General features: G+C 39.2%; 1 non-coding gene across 1 annotated transcript; it reads right to left on the minus strand.

The window, feature by feature from the left end:
• Positions 1-1,937: 1,937 nt before the first annotated feature.
• Positions 1,938-2,044, minus strand: LOC148874560 (small nucleolar RNA R71). Its single transcript, XR_016106088.1, has one exon. It is a non-coding gene; the product is annotated as a small nucleolar RNA R71 (small nucleolar RNA).
• Between the last annotated feature and the right edge of the window lie 17,356 nt (positions 2,045-19,400).

Below are 19,400 nucleotides of genomic sequence, written 5' to 3' on the forward strand. Positions count from 1 at the left end.
TCTGGGCCCGAAGTCGGGGAAAATTTCTAGGAAGGCCCAATCCACAGCTGAAGCCCAACTTGCAAAAAAGCTTGGCTGAAGCCCAACTTCCAGAAAAGCCTGGCTGAAGCCCAATTCGTAGAGGAGGTCTAATACGTATTCATGAACAAGAAACTGAGAAGAATCCTTCCAGATCTAAATTCTTGATGTAATCTTAGAAAGATAAAGGGATTGAGTTCATTAGATAAAGAGATAAGAATAGGATTAGAATAGGACTTTCCATTCTTGTAAGATAAACTTCAAGAGGAAGTAGGAGACCACCCTCCCCCCTTTAAGCTATATAAAAGAGGGGGCAGACCAGCTTGAGGTATCACTCAATCTCTGGTTTGAATCAAGAAACAAGGAGCAATCAGTCAAGAAAGGAGAAAACAATTCAAGAAACTCGGGGAAAGTGAACAAGAATTCAAGAACTTCAAGGAAAAGGTGGCGACAAGAAGAAGAGAGCTCAGCACCATGGGCGAATTCAAGAGTTCTTTCTTTCCCTTCGTTTGCTTTAATTCTTCTATCATGAACTGAATTGTTTTTAGCTAGGGCTGTGGAAAGCCTAACCATGTTAATGAATATATTTTTATCTTTATGATTTATCCAAGATTGTGATTTCCATATAGTCTATGAATTATTGTGCTTAATGCAATTAAAAGCTTGGCCACTTCTTAATTGATTTGAGTTATGTGAATGAATCGAGAGAGGAATTCACATAATCGACTAAATAATTCATAGTGTGAATTGAATGGTATATAGAGATATACATACATGATTCATCTGAATTTAATAGTTTTTCTTGGACTTAATGCACTTCCATCTTAAGAACTCTACTCGAGAGATCGAAGGGTTACCTGATGGGTGTAGTTTTAGTATATCTCAAGAGAGAATATTAAATAAAATTGGAAAGACCTCAGCTTATGGGAATGACAAATAATCTTGGTTAATCAAACCCATCAATATTCATTACATTGGTTAGGTGGACCAAAAGTCCTAGCGATTTCATCCATTGCATATTCGGTTAGCGATCACCTTTGTTTCTATTTTCTTTTTCTAGCTTTTATTTTCGGTAGTTCTTGCTAAAATCTAAATTTTGATTGTCCAGATAATTAGGGAATACCGTTGTTCTAATACTAATTTTGTTAAATCCCTGTGGGAACGATATTATTATACTACTTGATAACTAGTGCACTTGCTAGGGTTATATATTTATAGCTATCAAGTTTTTGGCGCCGTTGTTGGGGATTTAATCCTAAAATAATATTAGAATTTGTTAACCTTGATTAATTTGGACCTTTTATTTCTGTTTTTATTATTATTCTATTTTCTTTTTATTTCTGTTATTATTCTATTTTTATTTGTTCGAATTCTTTCTTGTTCAGAATTACTAGTGCATGACACGCACTAGACAGGAAGGACTAGCTGAATTCGATCCTAAAATTGAAAGGACCCTTCGATTGTTGCAAAGGGCCAACAAGGGTAAAGCAAGAGAGGAGGTTGTTATTGGCAAACCAGCCATAGAAATTGAAGGAGAGATGGCAGAAGGAAATCACACCCTCTTGGTCTACGCTTGTCCAAACATTGATGGGGTGACATCCAGCATTTTCAAGCCCACCATTCATGCCAATAATTTCAAAATCAAGCCTACAATAATTCAAATGATCCAAACAAGTATTCAGTTTAGTGGGTTACCAAGTGATGACCCTAATGCACACATTGTTAACTTCATAGAAATATGTGATACATTTAAACATAATGAAGTTAGTGATGATGCTATTAGGCTTAGATTATTTCTTTTTTCATTGCGTGATAGAGCTAAAGATTGGCTTAACTCACTCCCTACAGGAAGTATCACCACTTGGAATGATCTAACCCAAAAATTTTTTGCTAAATATTTCCCACCCTCCAAAACAGCAAAGTTAATTAATGATATTACTACTTTTGCTCAATTTGAGAGGGAATCCTTGTATGAAGCATGGGAATGATTCAAGGAGATGCTTAGGAAGTGTCCTCACCATGGGATACCAACTCGACATCAAATTCAGACTTTTTATAATGGTATTACCCCCTCTAATCGATCTTTTATTGATGCAGTCGCAGGTGGTACAATCATGAGGAAAACTCCAGAGGAAGCATATGACCTAGTGGAGGAGATGGTATGTAACAGCTACCAGTGGAGAAATGACCGAACCAATCAGAGGGGAGTACACCACATCGATTCCCTTGCAGCCCTATCTGTGCAAATTGCTAATCTGAATAAGAAACCGGATACCTTTAATATTGCAGCCATTAATACACCATCTAGCATCTCATGTGATTTATGTGGTCAAATGGGACATACTAATTCTGATTGTCAATTAAATAGTCCTTTTATTTCCCATGAGAATGCTAATTCTATCTCTCATGCTGGCAGGTCAAACTTCAACCCATACTCAAATACATACAACCCTGGGTGGAGGAATCATCCAAACTTTTCATGGAGCAACAATCAGCAAAAGGTACCCATGGGATTCCAACAACAGCTGCCTCCACAAGAAAAAAAGAGTAATCTGGAAGAAATGATATCTAAGTTCATTAATGCTACTAAAGCAAGGTTCCAAGAGCAAGATAAGAGGTTCTTAAGCCATGAAGCATCGATTAAGAACTTAGAAATTCAAATGGGGCAGATTGTAAATCTGTTGTCGGAAAGAAAAGAGAGACGACTACCCAGCAACACGAAGAAGAATCCCAGAGAGCAAGTAAACGCCATAACTTTAAGAAGTGGGAAGACAGTTGGCGAGACCCAGAAGGATGACAAGGAAGCTGAATCGGCCAATCTGCAAAAGGGGAATGAGGGAAGCACCCCTAAACTGAATTTACATGAAATTAAACTTCCTATTCCCTATCCAAGAAGAGTCTTGAAGGCTAAATTAGATAAGGAATTTGAAAAATTTTTGGAAATGTTTAAAAAGATCCATATTAATCTTCCTCTTCTTGATGTATTGTCACAGATGCCGAAGTATTCCAAATTCCTAAAGGAGGTAATGTCTAATAAAAGAAAGTGGGAGGATGGTGAGATGGTAAAACTAAACAAAGAATGTTCAACCATTCTTCAAAAGAAATTGCCCCCAAAGCTTAAGGATCCAGGGAGTTTTTCTATACCTTGCACCATAGGGAATACTGAATTTGAAAAAGCTTTATGTGATTTAGGTGCTAGTATAAATTTAATGCCTTATTCTATTTTTGAAAAACTTGGACTGCATGAACTAACATCTATAACTATTATCCTGCAATTAGCTGATCGAAGCATTAAATATCCTAGGGGAATAGTGGAAGATGTCTTAGTTAAAGTAGGGAATTTCATCATCCCTGCTGATTTCATTGTGTTGGATATGGAGAAGGACAAATCAATGCCGTTGATTCTAGGGAGACCCTTTCTTGCTACGGGTAATGCTTTAATTGACATGAAAGAAGGTCTACCTACTCTTAGAATCAATGGTGAAGAAGTGGTGTTTAATGTATTTAAAAACATGAAATGTCCCAACACAATTGAACAAGAAATCTATGCAATTGAAGGCATTGATACATCTAAATCAGAAGACACGCTGAAAGTTGAACGTAACAATAAACAATTGCAACAAGCAGAGCAGAAGTTTGTATTGAAATCAGAATTGCAAAATTTGACTTCTGAACCAGATTCTTTTGAAATTACAACTCATAATGCATCTTTACCTCCATCTCACACAAAACCCCTCCCATCTATTATGCAGGTCCCTATTCCAGGTTTAAACCCACCTATGAAGGATGAAAGGGGGAAACATCGGAAGTTGAAAACCAGGTAGAGCGGACCCTTTGAAGTGGCTAAGGTATTCCCTCATGGAGCAATTGAACTACATAATGATGATGAGAGTACATTCAAGGTAAATGGACAGCGGTTGAAGCATTATATTGAAGGAGAGCAACCCATCCACCATGGGAACATTCTCTCCTTGAAACCACCATAAAAGAAAGGAGAAAGTCAAGCTCACGACTTAAAAAGAGCGCTTATGGGAGGCAACCCATCGAGTTCAGTTTGTTCAGTTTTTGTTTGTTACATATGAGTGTTTCTTTTTCTTAATCTTAATTCACATCTGCAGGATCTCAACAAGGCATTCAGGGAAGTACCCTCAAATCTTTCTCTCTCTTTTACATAAAGTCATATACATTGAGGACAATGTATACCTTAAGTGTGGGGGGGGGGATTTTGATTAAGGGATTTGATATTTTTTGGGTTAAATCTAGCATGCTTTGATCATCACTTTTTAACCTTTCCTTTCGAAATTTCTGCTCCTTAGAGACTTGTTTTTGAATGATTGTAAACCGTCATGAATCATGTGCTTAGGTAGGATAGACAAGAAAGGATGCAGGCAAATCTAGCTGAAATTTTTGGCTATAGAAGGTATCTCAGTAGTTTGAATGATGAACGGGCAAGATGCAATACAGATTTGACCCTTGTGAGCATTTGGTTTCTAATGGACAAACATGGTTTGATTATTCTAGAACTTGTTTTGTTAGGCATATTGAGACCACGATAATGAGTTCATGTATTGGAACGTGTTATCAAAAAAAAAAATATATATATATATATATACTCGTGTGAGATGGAGCATAAAATGCACTCACACCAAGAGAAATAAGAGCTAGTGTGAGATGGAGCATAAAATGCACTCACACTACAAGCATAAGAAAAGGTTGAGATGGAGCATAAAATGCACTCATCCCTAGATCACAAACCCTAATTCACCTTTTGATGCATTGGACTCATGATAAGTGGTGGAGATGTGATACATAAGCAAGCTTATGGTAATAACATTCCTTGTTTCGTTCTGAAAATTGTGAGAGGGTATTTTTGAATCTTGTTGCATGTGATTATGAAAACAAAGAGGGCTTACTCTAGTCCTAAATTATTCATGAAAAGAGATGCTTGTTTCCCTTGATTGTCGATTTCACTTGGGGACAAGAGGATTGGCGATTTAAGATTATTCTTTGACAAGTTAAAGAGGAAAAGAATTGGACAAATGGAATGACCATTAATACTGGATCAAGGCATGCGGCAGAAGAAATACCCTGTTGAGAAAAATCCAAAACAATCTTTTAGTTAGCTTGTTCTTGTTTTAATTTTGTTTTGAGTTTTGTCTTGCCCGAGGACAGGCAAGAGTTTAAGTGTGGGGGGATTTGATGAGAGTAAAATTTATCACATTTTTATACGCAATTATTCTATCTTTTATACTGAATTAACACCTAATTGGACTCATATTTCTTGTATTTCGGTTTAGGGCATGAAAGAAGCCATCAGGAGCAAAGAAAGACAAATCGGATGATTTTTCAGTCTCAACATTGTTCAGTAACCTGGGCCAAACTCGCGTATCCGAAATCCAAATGGGCTGATTCAAGACCCACTGGAATGATAAGATAAAAATCCACAACTTTCATGTTTTGGGCTTTCGTAGATTCGGCCTGCATCGAAGTCAAATCTGGGCCCGAAGTCGGGGAAATTCCTAGGAAGGCCCAATCCGCAGCTGAAGCCCAACTTGCAGAAAAGTCTAGCTGAAGCCCAATTCGCAGAGGAGGTCTAATACGAATCCAAGAACAAGAAACTAAGAAGAATCCTTCCAGATCTAAATTCTTGATATAATCTTAGAGAGATAAAGGGATTGAGTTCATTAGATAAAGAGATAAGAATAGGATTAGAATAGGACTTTCCATTCTTGTAAGATAAACTTTAAGAGGAAGTAGGAGACCACCCTCCCCCCTTTAAGCTATATAAAGGAAGGGGCAGACCAGCTTGAGGTATCACTCAATCTCTGGTTTGAATCAAGAAACAATGAGCAATCAGTCAAGAAAGGAGAAAACAATTCAAGAAACTTGGGGAAGGTGATCAAGAATTCAAGAACTTCAAGAAAAAGGTGGCGGAAAGAAGAGGAGATCTCAGCACCATGGGCGAATTCAAGAGTTCTTTCTTTCCCTTTGTTTGCTTTAATTCTTCTCTCATGAACTGAATTATTTTTAGCTAGGGCTGTGGAAAGCCTAACCATGTTAATGAATATATTTTTATCTTTATGATTTATCCAAGATTGTGATTTCCATATAGTCTATGAATTATTGTGCTTAATGCAATTAAGAGATTGGCCACCTCTTAATTGATTTGAGTTATGTGAATGAATCGAGAGAGGAATTCACATAATCGACTGAATAATTCATAGTGTGAATTGAATGGTATATAGAGATATACATACATGATTTTTCTGAATTTAATGGTTTTTCTGGGACTTAATGCACTTCCATCTTGGGAACTCTACTCAAGAGATTGAAGGGTTACCTGATGGGTGTAGTTTTAGTATATCACGAGAGAGAATATTAAATAAAATTGGAAAGACCTCAGCTTATGGGAATGACAAATAATCTTGGTTAATCAAACCCATCAATATTCATTACATTGGTTAGGTGGACCAAAAGTCCTAGCGATTTCATTCATTGCATATTCGGTTAGCGATCACCTTTGTTTCTATTTTCTTTTTGTAGTTTTTATTTTCAGTAGTTCTTGCTCAAATATGAATTTTGATTGTCCAGATAATTAGGTAAGATGGTGGTTCTAATACTTATTTTGTTAAATCCCCGTGGGAACGATATTATTATACTACTTGATAACTAGTGCACTTGCTAGGGTTATATATTTATTGCTATCAAGGGGCTTCCCCAGAAAATGGGAACTCTCTCACTGTACTTTGGCGTAACCTAAATATGATGGGTGAGCACTCACTGGATAGAAAGGTTTACCTAAAAATTGCTCTTAACCTTGTCTGACAGAGGCCAAAGGGAAACTCATACAATGAGTGGATATGATCCGTCATAGAAAGGTGGTGGGGTTATGCAGCTAAAATAGTTAGCTCCACGCACCATATGAGATTTCCCACATTTCCAGAGACATTTTTGTTAGACAGTTTTGTATGCCCTTAGCTTCAATCAGAATGATGTACTTTATGAGTTTATTGTAAATGAATAAAAGTGCATATTTGATTCATGTTCCCTTGGTATGTTTCTGTGTAATACCCTTAAACTAGACACTTAATAAGACTCGTGTTAGTTTAGAATGTTCACAGCCAGTGGATCGGTATGGGGAGACCTATCCTAACAAGGCTGACAATGTGGTGTTGTTAGACAGTTTTGTATGCCCTTAGATTCAATCAGAATGATGTACTTTATGAGTTTATTGTAAATGAATAAAAAGTGCATATTTGATTCATGTTCCCTTGGTATGTTTCTGTGTAATACCCTTAAACTGGACACTTAATGAGACACGTGTTAGTTTAGAACATTCACGGCCAGTGGATCGGTCTGGGGAGACCTATCCTGACAAGGCTGACACTGTGGTGCCACCAAGCCAGTTGGGGTGGCCTGTCTCAGCCGCTAGGGTGAGACCCTAGGCACATACAGTGTAGGATTAATAGAACCTTTGAACCGGACCAGATTTCCAGTATTGCGCTGGACCTTGGAGATAGATGGGCAAAATTGGAAAATTACACCTAACCCCTAGACTCGATTATGATACTACACTAGATGTCGGATTGGGTTGTCTTTGATGTACCATTCAGTGAGATCCTTAGCGGGGGTCAAAACCTGGGTATGTTGGGACTGTCTGAGAATTCAACTAAGTGGGTGATCATAGTGATAGGATCAGCCCCTTTGTCGGACAAAGGTAATGATCGGGGATGCACTCTCACTGATGAAAACCAAGACTGCCGGCAGCCGATTTCAATCTTTGATATTTGTTTTTGCAAAATATATATTATATGAGATGTAAAATTATATATATACTATGGTTTCTAAAATGTTTGCAAGAAGGTTTTAATTCTCGGGATCCATATTAGCTGACAGTGCAACACTGTTCCTTGCAGCCAAGGGAGAGGTCTTCTCTTGTCGGGCAGTGTTTGATCATTATGGGCTGAGAGGTTAAGTGTAAGACCATTGAGGATAATACCTGATGGGATAATCTTGCATCTGCCCACAGTCCCTAGGTGTTACAAGGTGGCTTGGCCCAGGGACAACTTAGGGTAAGTGTTGGGCCCATAGAGCACATAAGATGGGTTTCAAGGGGTGCACTGTCCATAACAGTGTATTCGGCCAGGCCTTGTAACAAAGGCTGGGCTGAACCCATGTGGCTGGTGTGTAGATCAATGTTTGGGTCCCACGCCATACAAGGAAGACCAACTGGGCAGCAGTTTGGAAGGTTAAGTGAGTACATAAGCTTAATGTGCCTAAAGCCCATTTCGAACTAGGCTATTTATTTAATTAATTATGGGGCAAATTCTGAGATAGATTAGCAGATAGGATAGGGTCTTAATCCTATCCACTCAGAGAGTCCAGATCTGAATGTGATTCAGATCTAGAAACCTCCTAATGAGATAGGAGAAAGCTAATCCAATCTCCAGATAAGATAAGGGTTTATTCCTATCACCTAAAGAGAGGTCTTATCCAAATATGATACTGATAAGCAGCTCCTAATTGGATTAGGAGCTGATCTTTTAGGTTAACAAAAGAAGGGGGCGGCAGCCTAAGAAAACAGAGACATTCAGACCCTCTTGAGAGCTGAAAATCACATGAAGAGAGAATTCTGCACCCTGCGAATACTCTCTTGCCGCCTCCTTATTGCGGCCACCATTATCTCCAATTCGATCTCCAGTTCTTGGGAGAAATCAAGATCTGATATTGATTCCAATCTTTTGGGAAAAGATTGGTTGGAGCTGTACTCACAAGCCATCCAGTTGATTCTTGCGAAGAGTCAAGTTCTTTTGGAAGAACATTGTTGATTCTGCTCCATCCTGCACTGCATCATCTTTAGTGGGAGCAGATTTTGGATCCTTCCTTGGGCGTGAACACCTCCATTGGAAGATATTGTTTCTCTGTATCAGGTACATCCTCCCTCCTACTCCTTTTGGTTCAGATCTGATTTGGTTCATGGTTCAAGATTGATCCTTGAAAATATATTTTCCAAAATAGGGAATTCGATTCCCTGCAAAGATGGGAGAAATTTTTTTTGAAATTCGCCCGGACCATTCCGCAAGACTTGGACGTCCATGTGATGGATATCCCATCCCTTCAGTGGTATCAGAGCCATGGTTCAAATCTTGAACCATTTTGTTTCAGATCTGAACCTTCGCAAATGGGTAGAAGGTGTTCTACCCGATTTGCGCAGATATGGGTTTTGGGAAATCTGTTCCCAAAATTAATGGGCAAATAATCTGAAATTAATTTTATATAAATCTGATTATTGTTTAGATTAGTTCTTTATTATTTTCTTCATTTATGGGTTGTTCGTACAAGAGGAGATCGAGTTCTTGGTTTGCGCAGGGAACCTACAAGATTTGCAGTTTCTTGATTTATTCATTATATTTGGTCTGTAAATATTTTTTTTTTATTTTTAGACACAGTGTATTAGGTATTCGATCTGATGTAATTATTAATAGAAATAGGATTTCTATTTATTTTATTTTGGATCGAAGATGGCAGCGCAGAAAAGAAGATTTTGTAGAGAAGGAGATTTCGCAGATGGGAAAACTACAATCTGCGATTTGCAGTTTGTGAAACTGCAAACTTTGATCTAACCTCTGTTTTGCATGATGGATTGTGCGAACAGCCCTGGATTGACTGATTCTTGTTTTTTTATCAGTTCTTTAATTTCAGATTATTTTCTTGAATTAAAGATTTAATTAAAAATCAAACCCTAGACCCATTCGAACCAAGATTGGTTCAAATTGTTTGGACCAAATCTGGGGTTCGATTAAGGCTGTATATCAGCCCTAACTTTTGTTTAATGGGCCTAGGGATTGATAATTAATTGGATGTTTAATTTGGCCCAACCTGTATGGCCCAGTTTTAAATTGTTAAAACTGCCAAAAGCCCACTTCAAAAGAACAAGCTATATTGGCCGAACTGGGTAACCCTGATTCAGCCCATATACCTAGAAGATATTAATTGTTAATATTATGGACTAAAATGGGCTTCAAATGGGCTTTTACAGATAATTAATTGATTGGATCAATTCCTCCCTACATGTGATGTATGGATGTGTGATGTGCTACGTTCATGGGCCATAAGTGCTTGGCCCATGCAGATTCGATAGTGGCTCTTGCGCACACCATAGATGAATGCACATCATTGCCATGGTGTCCCTCCTGGTTATTGGATGATCTTTCTCAATGGTGGGCCTCCTGAAGAGGTTATGTGCGGAACCCTAGCCGTTTTAGGCCCACCGAAATCTGGCTTTATGAAAGTCAATGGAAGCCACTTTGGTTTGACCTAAAATAAGAACTAGGGAATAATTAACTGTTCCCTCCAGCTAATATGAGTGCATGTGATAGGGAGATTCATATGATGAACTCTCTAAAGGCCTTCCATCATTAGCATGAGGATGGGTCCTTCAGTAATGAGGAAACACACCAGAAAATGGGCTATCCATTTGCTGTTGGGCTTGTCTGAGTGTTTCATAAGATGATAGGGGCATCATAGACCGATGTGGGAGGGGCTTCACCAGAAAATGGGAACTCTATCACGGTACCTTGACATTCACGAACATGATGGGTAATCACTCATAGGACAGAAAGGTTTACTTGAAAACCGCTCTGATCCTTGTCTGACAGAGGCCAAAGGGAAAGCTCATGTGATGGTTGGATATGATCCTTCATAGAAAGGTGGTGGGGTTATGCAGCTGAAACAGTTGGGCTCCATGCACCCTATGTGATTTCCCACATTTCCAGAGATAATCCATAGTCTCCATCACTGAGAAAGGAGGGAAATCTCAGAGATGAATAAATGGAAATGGAACGTAGATTAAAATCCATATCTATGTAATGAACATGAATCAAATAAGGTTGTGGACTGATATTTGCTATTTTTTCAGAAAATGGCAAACGAACAATTTGCAAAGATTCTTGATGACAACAAGCTTAAAGGCCCAAACTATGCCGACTGGTACCGTAACCTAATGCTGGTTTTAACATCTGAAAAATTGGATAAGGTAGTCAAGTCTCCTGCCTTGGAATGTCCGGGTGATAGGGCTTCTGAAGCCCGTAGGAGAGAATTCCAAGATTGGGAGGATAAAAACTCCCTAGCCCGCTGCTATGTTATTGCTTCTTTGGACAACTCAATACAGAGGTAGTTCGATCAGATCAAACTCGCTAAGGACATATTGGACAGTCTGAAAACACTGTATGAAGAGCAGAACCATTCTACTCATCAGAAGGTCTTGAAAATGTTCATAACCGCTCAGATGTCCAAGGGGCAGAAAGTTCACGACCATTGTCTTCGGATGATGGGTTACATTAACAAGCTGGAAGCCCTTGGATCCGGGCTAGATCTTGGGACTCAAGTAGATGCCATTCTGAACTCCTTGCCCTCTTCCTTCAATGGGTTCATATTAAACTACAATATGAACAAGCTGAATGTCAGCATCCAAGAGCTACCATTCAATTCACACTATGAATTATTCTGTCAATTATGTGAATTCCTCTCTCAATTCATTCACATAACCCAAATCAATTAAGAGGTGGCCAAGCTTTTAATTGCATTAAGCACAATAATTCATAGACTATATGGAAATCACAATCTTGGATAAATCAAGAAGATAAAAATATATTCATTAACATGGTTAGGCATTCCACAGCCCTAGCAAGAAACAAATCAGTTCATAATGGAAGAATTAAAACAAACAAAGGAGAAGAAAGAACTCTTGAATTCGCCCATGGTGCTGAGATCTCCTCTTCTTGAAGTTTCTTGAATTCTTGAACCTTTCTTGAACCCTTCTTGACTGATTGCTCCTTGCTTCTTGATTCAAATCAGAAGTTGAATGATTGAATGATTCAGTGATCAAGTGATTCAGTGATGCCTAAAGCTGGTCCTTCCCCTCCTTTATATAGCTTAAGGGGAGGGGGTGGTCTCCTACTTCCTCTAGAAGTTTATCTTACAAGAATAGAAAGTCCTATTCTAATCCTACTCTTATTTCTTTATCTAATGAACTCAATCCTTTTATCTTTCTAAAATTACATCAAGAATTTAGATCTGAAAGGACTCTTCTCAGTTTCTTGTTCTTGGATTTGTAATAGACCTCCTCTGCGAATTGGGCTTCAGCCAGGCTTTTCTACGAGTTGGACTTCAGTTGAGGATTGGGCCTTTCTATGAAATTGTCCCGACTTCGGGCCCGGATTTGACTTCGATGCAGGCCGAATCTGCGAATCAGCCCATTCTGAGGTCGGAGATGCGAGTTAGGCCCAGATCACTGAACGATATCGAAACTATGAAAAATCATCCGATTTGTCTTTCTTTGCTCTTGATGCTTTCTTTCATACCCTAGACCAAAATACAAGAGATATGAGTCCAATTAGATGCTAATTTAGTATAAAAGACAGAGTAATTGGGGATAAAAATATGATAAATTCTACTCTCTTCACTAATTATGGGGCGAATTCTGAGATGGATTAGTAGATAGGATAGGGTCTTGACCCTATCCACTCAGAGAGTCCAGATCTGAATGTGATTCAGATCTAGAAACCTCCTAATGAGGTTAGGAGAAAGCTAATCTGATCTGTAGATAAGATAAGGGTTTATCCTTATCACCTAAAGAGAAGGCTGATCCAAATATGATTTGGATAAGCAGCTCCTAATGAGATTAGGAGCTGTACTTTTAGGTTAACAAAAGAAGAAAGGGGCGGCAGCCTTTAGAACACACATCAGATTTTTTTCAGTGCTGAAATCACAAGAAGAGAGATTTTTGCACCCTACGAATTCTCTCTTGCCGCCTCCCTGTTCTTACCGCCCTGTTTGCCTGTTCGATCTCCAGTTTTGGGAGAAGTCAAGATTCGATCTTGACATCATTTCTTTGTGAAAGGATTGAAAGGAAGTTGTGCTCACGTACCATCCTGTTGTTTCTTGAGAAGGACAGAGTTCTTGGAGAAGAACACTGCTGATTCTGCTCCATCCTGCACTGTGCCATCTTCAGTGGAAGCAGTCTTTGGATCCTTCCTTGGGCGTGAACACCTTCGTTGGGGGATATTATTTCTCCGTATCAGGTATAATCCTCCCTTACTCCTTTTGGTTCAGATCTGGTTCATTTTAAGGTTCAAGAATGATCCTTGAAAATATGATTTTCTAAATAGGGAATGCGATTCCCAGTTGAAGGGAAAGAAAAATTTTTGAATCTCGCCCCTTATTCCGCAATCTTTGGGCGTCCATGGGATGGATCTCTCATCCCTTCAGTGGTATCAGAGCCATGGTTCAAATCTTGAACCAATTTGTTTCAGATCTGAACCTGCGCAAATGGGTAGAAGGTGTTCTACCCAATTTGCACAGATATGGGTTTTGCAAAATTTGTTCCCAAAATTAATGGGCGAATAATCTGAAATTAATTTTGCATAAATCTGATTATTATTTAGAACTATTCTTTATGATTTTCTTGATTTATGGGCTGTTCGTACAAGAGGAGATTGAATTCTTGGTTTGCGCAGGGAACCTGCAATTTTGCAGTTCTTGAATTGTTTCATTACATTTGGTCTGTAAATAATTTTTTTTTTTTATTTTTTAGACACAATGTATTAGGTATTCGATCTGATGTAATATGCAATCTGCGATTTGCAGTTTGTGAAACTGCAAACTGTGATCTAACCTCTGTTTTGCAGGGTGGATTGTGCGAACAACCCTGATTGCCTGATTCTTGTTTTTCTTTTATGAGTAATTAATTTCAGATTATTTTCTTGAATTAAAGATTTAATTAAAGATCAAACCCTAGACCCATTCGAACCGAGATTGGTTCAAACTGTTTGGACCAAATCTAGGGTTTAATCAAAGCTAAAAGTCATCCCTAATTTTCCCTCTAATGGGCCTAAGGATTGATGTTTAATTAAATGGTTAATTCGGCCCAACCTATAAAGGCCCAGTTTTAAAAGGTTAAAACTGCTAAAAGCCCACTTAACATTTAAAGCTATATGGGCTGAACCTTTCGGCCCATATACCTAGATAATATTAATGGTTAATATTATGGATTTAAAATGGGCTTCAAATGGGCCTTACAGATGATTAATTGATTCGATCAATTTATCCCTACATGTGATGTATGGATGTGTGATGTATGGATGTGGGATGTGCTACGTACATGGTGAAGGAATGGTAGGATCCATCTAATGGATGCCAAAAAGGTTGCGGAATGGGTGGGTGAATTTCAAAAATCTTTTTACCTTCCACTAATTGCAAATCGTATTCCCTAAATTTAGAATACCATATTCAAGGATCTTACTTGAACCATAATCGAACCAGTTCTGAACCAAAAGGTAAAAGGGAGGAACATACCTGATCCAGAGAAGCAGTATCTCCCAAAGTTGGTGTTCACGCCCAAAGAAGAAACCAAGATCCGCTCCTGCTGAAGATGACACAGCTGTGGATGGAACGGAACCAGCAGGGTGCGTCCTACACACTGGATCCTTCGCAAGAATCCTCTGGAAACTCTGAACACCGAATCTTCTTCAGTCTTTCCTACAAGACTAATGTCAAGAACTGATTTCTTGACTTCCTATTGCTGCAAAGATCGAATCTTGCAAGAGGGAATGGCGGTGGCAGGAGGAGAACTCCAGGGACGAAGATGGCTGAACTGATTCTCTTCTCTCTGGAGTATGAATGAGATCTAATCTCAATTCGTATGGAGTTTTTTTTCACACAAAACCCTAGTTCGAATTCTGATGTGTTTCATTCTTTTCTCCTCCTTTCTTCTTGATTAAGAAACCTCCACATTAGGAGTTATCCCAACCCAAATCTGTATTTGGATAGGGATTATCTTAATCCTTTCTGCAGATTAAGTTAGTTTACTCCTGATCTTATCAGGAGGTTACCAGATTCAAATGTAATTTGAATTTGGTCTACTGGAGTGGATAAGGTTAAAGGCCCAATCCTTTTACTAACATTAATCTCAGATTCGCCCCATAGATGGGTGATCATATCAGCCCAACTCAAAATGGGCTTTTGTGTTAGACAGTTTTGTATGCCCTTAGCTTCAATCAAGAATGATGTACTTTATGAATTTATTGTAAATGAATAAAAGTGCATATTTGATTCATGTTCCCTTGGTATGTTTCTATGTAATACCCTTAAATTGGACACTTAATGAGACTCGTGTTAGTTTAGAATGTTCACAGCCAGTGGATCGGTCTGGGGAGACCTATCCTGACAAGGCTAACACTATAGTGCCACCAAGTCAATTGGGGTGGCCTGTCTCAGCTACCAGGGTGAGACCCTAGGCACGTACAGTGTAGGATTAATAGAACCTTTGAACCGGACTAGATTTCCAGTATTGCCCTGGACCTTGGAGATAGATGGGCAAAAACTGGAAAGTTACACCTAACCCCTAGACTCGATTATGATACTACAGTAGATGTCGGATTGGGTAGGCTTTGATGTACCAATCAGTGAGATCCTTAGCAAGGGTCAAAACCTGGGTATGTTGGGACAATCCGAGAATTCATCTGAGTGAGTGATCATAGTGAAAGGATCAGCCCCTTTGTCGGACAAAGGTAATGACCGGGGATGCACTCTCTCTGATGGAAACAAAGACTGCCGGTAGCTAATTCCAACCGTTGAGATTTGTTTTTGCAAAGTATATTTTATATGAGATATAAAAGTATATATTATGGTTTCTAAAATGTTTGCAAAAGGTTTTAATTCCCGAGATCCATATAAGTAGAGAGTGCAACACTGTTCCTTGCGGTCGAGGGAGAGGTCCTCTCTTGTCGAGCAGTGTATGATCATTATGGGCTGAGAGGTTAAGTGTAAGACCATTGAGGATAATACCTGATAGGCTAATCTTGCATCTGCCCACAGTCCCTGGGTGTTACAAGGTGGCTTGGCCCAGGGGCCACTTAGGGTAAGTGTTGGGCCCAAAGAGCCCATAAGATGGGTTTCAGGGGGTGCACTATCCATAACAGTGTATTCGGCCAGGCCTTGTAACAAAGGCTGGGCTGAACCCATGTGGCTGGTGTGTAGATCAATGTTTGGGTCCCACGCCATACAAGGAAGCCCAACTGGGCAGCAATTTGGAAGGTTAAGTGAGTACATAAGCTTAATGTGCCTAAAGCCCATTTTGAACTAGGCTATTTATTTAATTAATTATGAAGCGAATTCTAAGATAGATTAGTAGATAGGATAGGGTCTTAATCCTATCCATTCAGAGAGTCTAGATCTGAATGTGATTCAGATTTAGAAACCTCCTAATGAGATTAGGAGAAAGCTAATCTAATCTGCAGATAAGATAAGGGTTTATCCCTATCACCTAAAGAGAGATCTTATCCAAATATGATTTGGATAAGCAGCTCCTAATTGGATTAGGAGCTGATCTTTTAGGTTAACAAAAGAAGGGGGCGGCAGCCTAAGAAACACACACATCTGATTCTCTTTAGAGCTTAGAAAAATCATAGAAAGAGAGATTTTTGCACCCTGCGAATTCTCTCCTGCCGCCGCCATTGCCTTTAGTTCGATCTCCAGTTCTTGGGAGAAATCAAGATCTGATCTTGATTCCAATCTTTTGGGAAAAGATTAGTTGGAGCTGTACTCACAAGCCATCCATTTGATTCTTGCGAAGGGTCAAGTTCTTTTGGAAGAACATTGCTGATTCTGCTCCATCCTGCACTGCGCCATCTTCAGTGGGAGCAGATTTTGGATCCTTCCTTGGGGGCGTGAACACCTCCATTGGGAGATATTGTTTCTCTATATCAGGTATATCCTCCCTCCTACCCCTTTTGTTTCAGATCTCATTTGGTTCGTGGTTCAAGATTGATCCTTGAAAATATGTTTTCTGAAATAGGGAATTCGATTCCCTAGAAAGATGGGAGAAAAATTTTTGAAATTTGCCCTATCTATTCCGCAAGATTTGGGTGTCCATGTGATGGATATCCCATCCCTTCAGTGGTATCAGAGCCATGGTTCAAATCTTGACTCAATTTAATTCAGATCTGAACCTGCGCAAATGGGCAGAAGGTGTTCTACTCGATTTGCGCAGATATGAGTTTTGGGAAATTTATTCCCAAAATTATTGGGCGAATAATCTGAAATTAATTTTATATAAATCTGATTATTGTTTAGAATAGTTCTTTATGATTTTCTTGATTTATGGGCTATTCGTACAAGAGGAGATCGAATTCTTTGTTTGCGCAGGGAACCTGCAAGATTTGCAGTTTCTTTATTTATTCATTACATTTGGTCTGTAAATAATTTCTTTTTTTATTTTTAGACTCAATGTATTAGGTATTCGATCTGATGTAATTAAAATAGAAATTAGGTTTTCTATTTAATTTAATTTTGGATCGAAAATGGCGGCGCAAGGAAGGAGATTTCGTAGATGTGATATTCGCTACCTGCGATTTGCAGTTTATGAAACTGCATTCTGTGATCTAACCTCTGTTTTGCAGGATGGATTGTACGGACAGCCCTGGATTAACTGATTCTTGTTTTCTTTTATCAGTTCTATAATTTCAAATTATTTTCTTGAATTAAAGATTTAATTAAAGATCAAACCCTAGACTCATTCGAACCAAGATTGGTTCAAATTGTTTGGACCGAATCTAGGGTTTATTCAAGCCTGAAAGTCAGCCCTAATTTTCCCACAAATGGGCCTAAGGATTGATGTTTAATAAAATGGTTAATTCAGTCTACCTAGATGATGTTAACTGTTAATATTATGAATTAAAATGGGCTTCAAACGGGCTATTACAGATATTTAATTGATTGGATCAATTCCTCCCTACTTGTGATGTATGGATGTGTGTGATGTGCTACGTTCATGGACCATAAGTGCTTGGCCCATGCAGATTCGATAGTGGGAGGGGCTTGTGATTCTTGTTCCCTCCAGTAAATATGAGTGCATGTGATAGGGAGATTCATATGATGAACTTTCTAAAGGCCTTCCATCATTAGCATGATAATGGGTCCTTAAGTAATGAGGAAATGCACCAGAAAATGGGCTATCCATTTGCTGTTGGGCTTGTCTAAGTGTTTCATAAGATGATAGGGGCGTCATAGACCGATGTGGGAGGGGCTTCACCAGAAAATTGAAACTCTCTCACGGTACCTTGGCGTTCACGAATATGATGGGTAAGCACTCACTGGACAGAAAGGTTTACCTGAAAACGGCTCTGAACCTTGTCTCGCAGAGGCCAAAGGGAAAACTCATATGATGAGTGGATGTGATCCTTCATAGAAAGGTGGTGGGGTTTTGCAGCTGAAACAGTTGGCTCCGTCCCTGAGCAGGAGGGAAAACTCAGAGATGAAAAAAATGGGAATGGAACATACATTAAAATCCATATCTATGACTTGAACATGAATCAAATAAGGTTGTGGACTGATATTTGCTGTTATATCAGAAAATAGCAAACGGACAATTTGCAAAGCTTCTTGACGACAACAAGCTTAAGGGCCCAAACTATGCCGACTGGTACCGTAAACTAACGCTGGTTTTAACATCTGAAAAACTGGACAAGGTAGTCAAGTCTCCTGCCCCGGAACGTCCGAGTGATAGGGCTTCTGAAGCCCGTAGGAGAGAATTCCAAGAATGGGAGGATAAAAACTCCCTAGCCCACTGCTATGTCGTTGCATCTTTGGACAACTCAATACAGAGGCAGTTCGATCATATGAAACTCGCTAAGGACATATTGAAGTCTGAAAACAATGTATGAAGAGCAGAACCGTTCTACTCGGCAGAAGGTCTTGAAAATGTTCATGACCGCTCAGATGTCCAAGGGGCAGAAAGTTCACGACCATTGTCTTCGGATGATGGGTTACATTAATGAGCTGGAAGCCCTTAGATCCAGGTTAGATCTTGGAACTCAAGTAGATGCCATTCTGAACTCCTTGCTGTTAGACAGTTTTGTATGCCCTTAGCTTCAATCTGATTTGATGTACTTTTGTTATTTAGTGGAAATAAATAAAGTGCATGTTTGATTCATGTTGTTTGGTTTAATTCTGTGTAAAACCCTAAAACTGGACATTTATAGAGACTCATGTTAGTTTTAAATGTTCATAGCCATTGGATAAGTCTGGGGAGATTTATCCTGCCAAGGCTGATACTGGTGTGCCACCAAGTGTTGGGATGGCCTGTCTCAGCCATCAGGGTAAGAGCCGAGGCACATGCAGTATGGGATTACTTGAATCCTTGAACCGGACCAGATTTCCAGTATTGCCCTGGACCTTGGAGATAGATGGGCAAAACTGGAAAGTTACACCTGACCCCTAGACTCGATTATGACATTTCACTAGGTGTTAGATCAGGCTGCCTTTGATATGCCATTCAGTGAGATCCTTAGCGGGGATCAAAACCTGGGTATGTTGGGGCAGTT

The sequence above is a fragment of the Nelumbo lutea genome, chromosome 1 (assembly GCF_056320005.1).
Source record: "Nelumbo lutea isolate HS-2025 chromosome 1, American lotus-T2T, whole genome shotgun sequence".
Taxonomy (NCBI): domain Eukaryota; kingdom Viridiplantae; phylum Streptophyta; class Magnoliopsida; order Proteales; family Nelumbonaceae; genus Nelumbo; species Nelumbo lutea.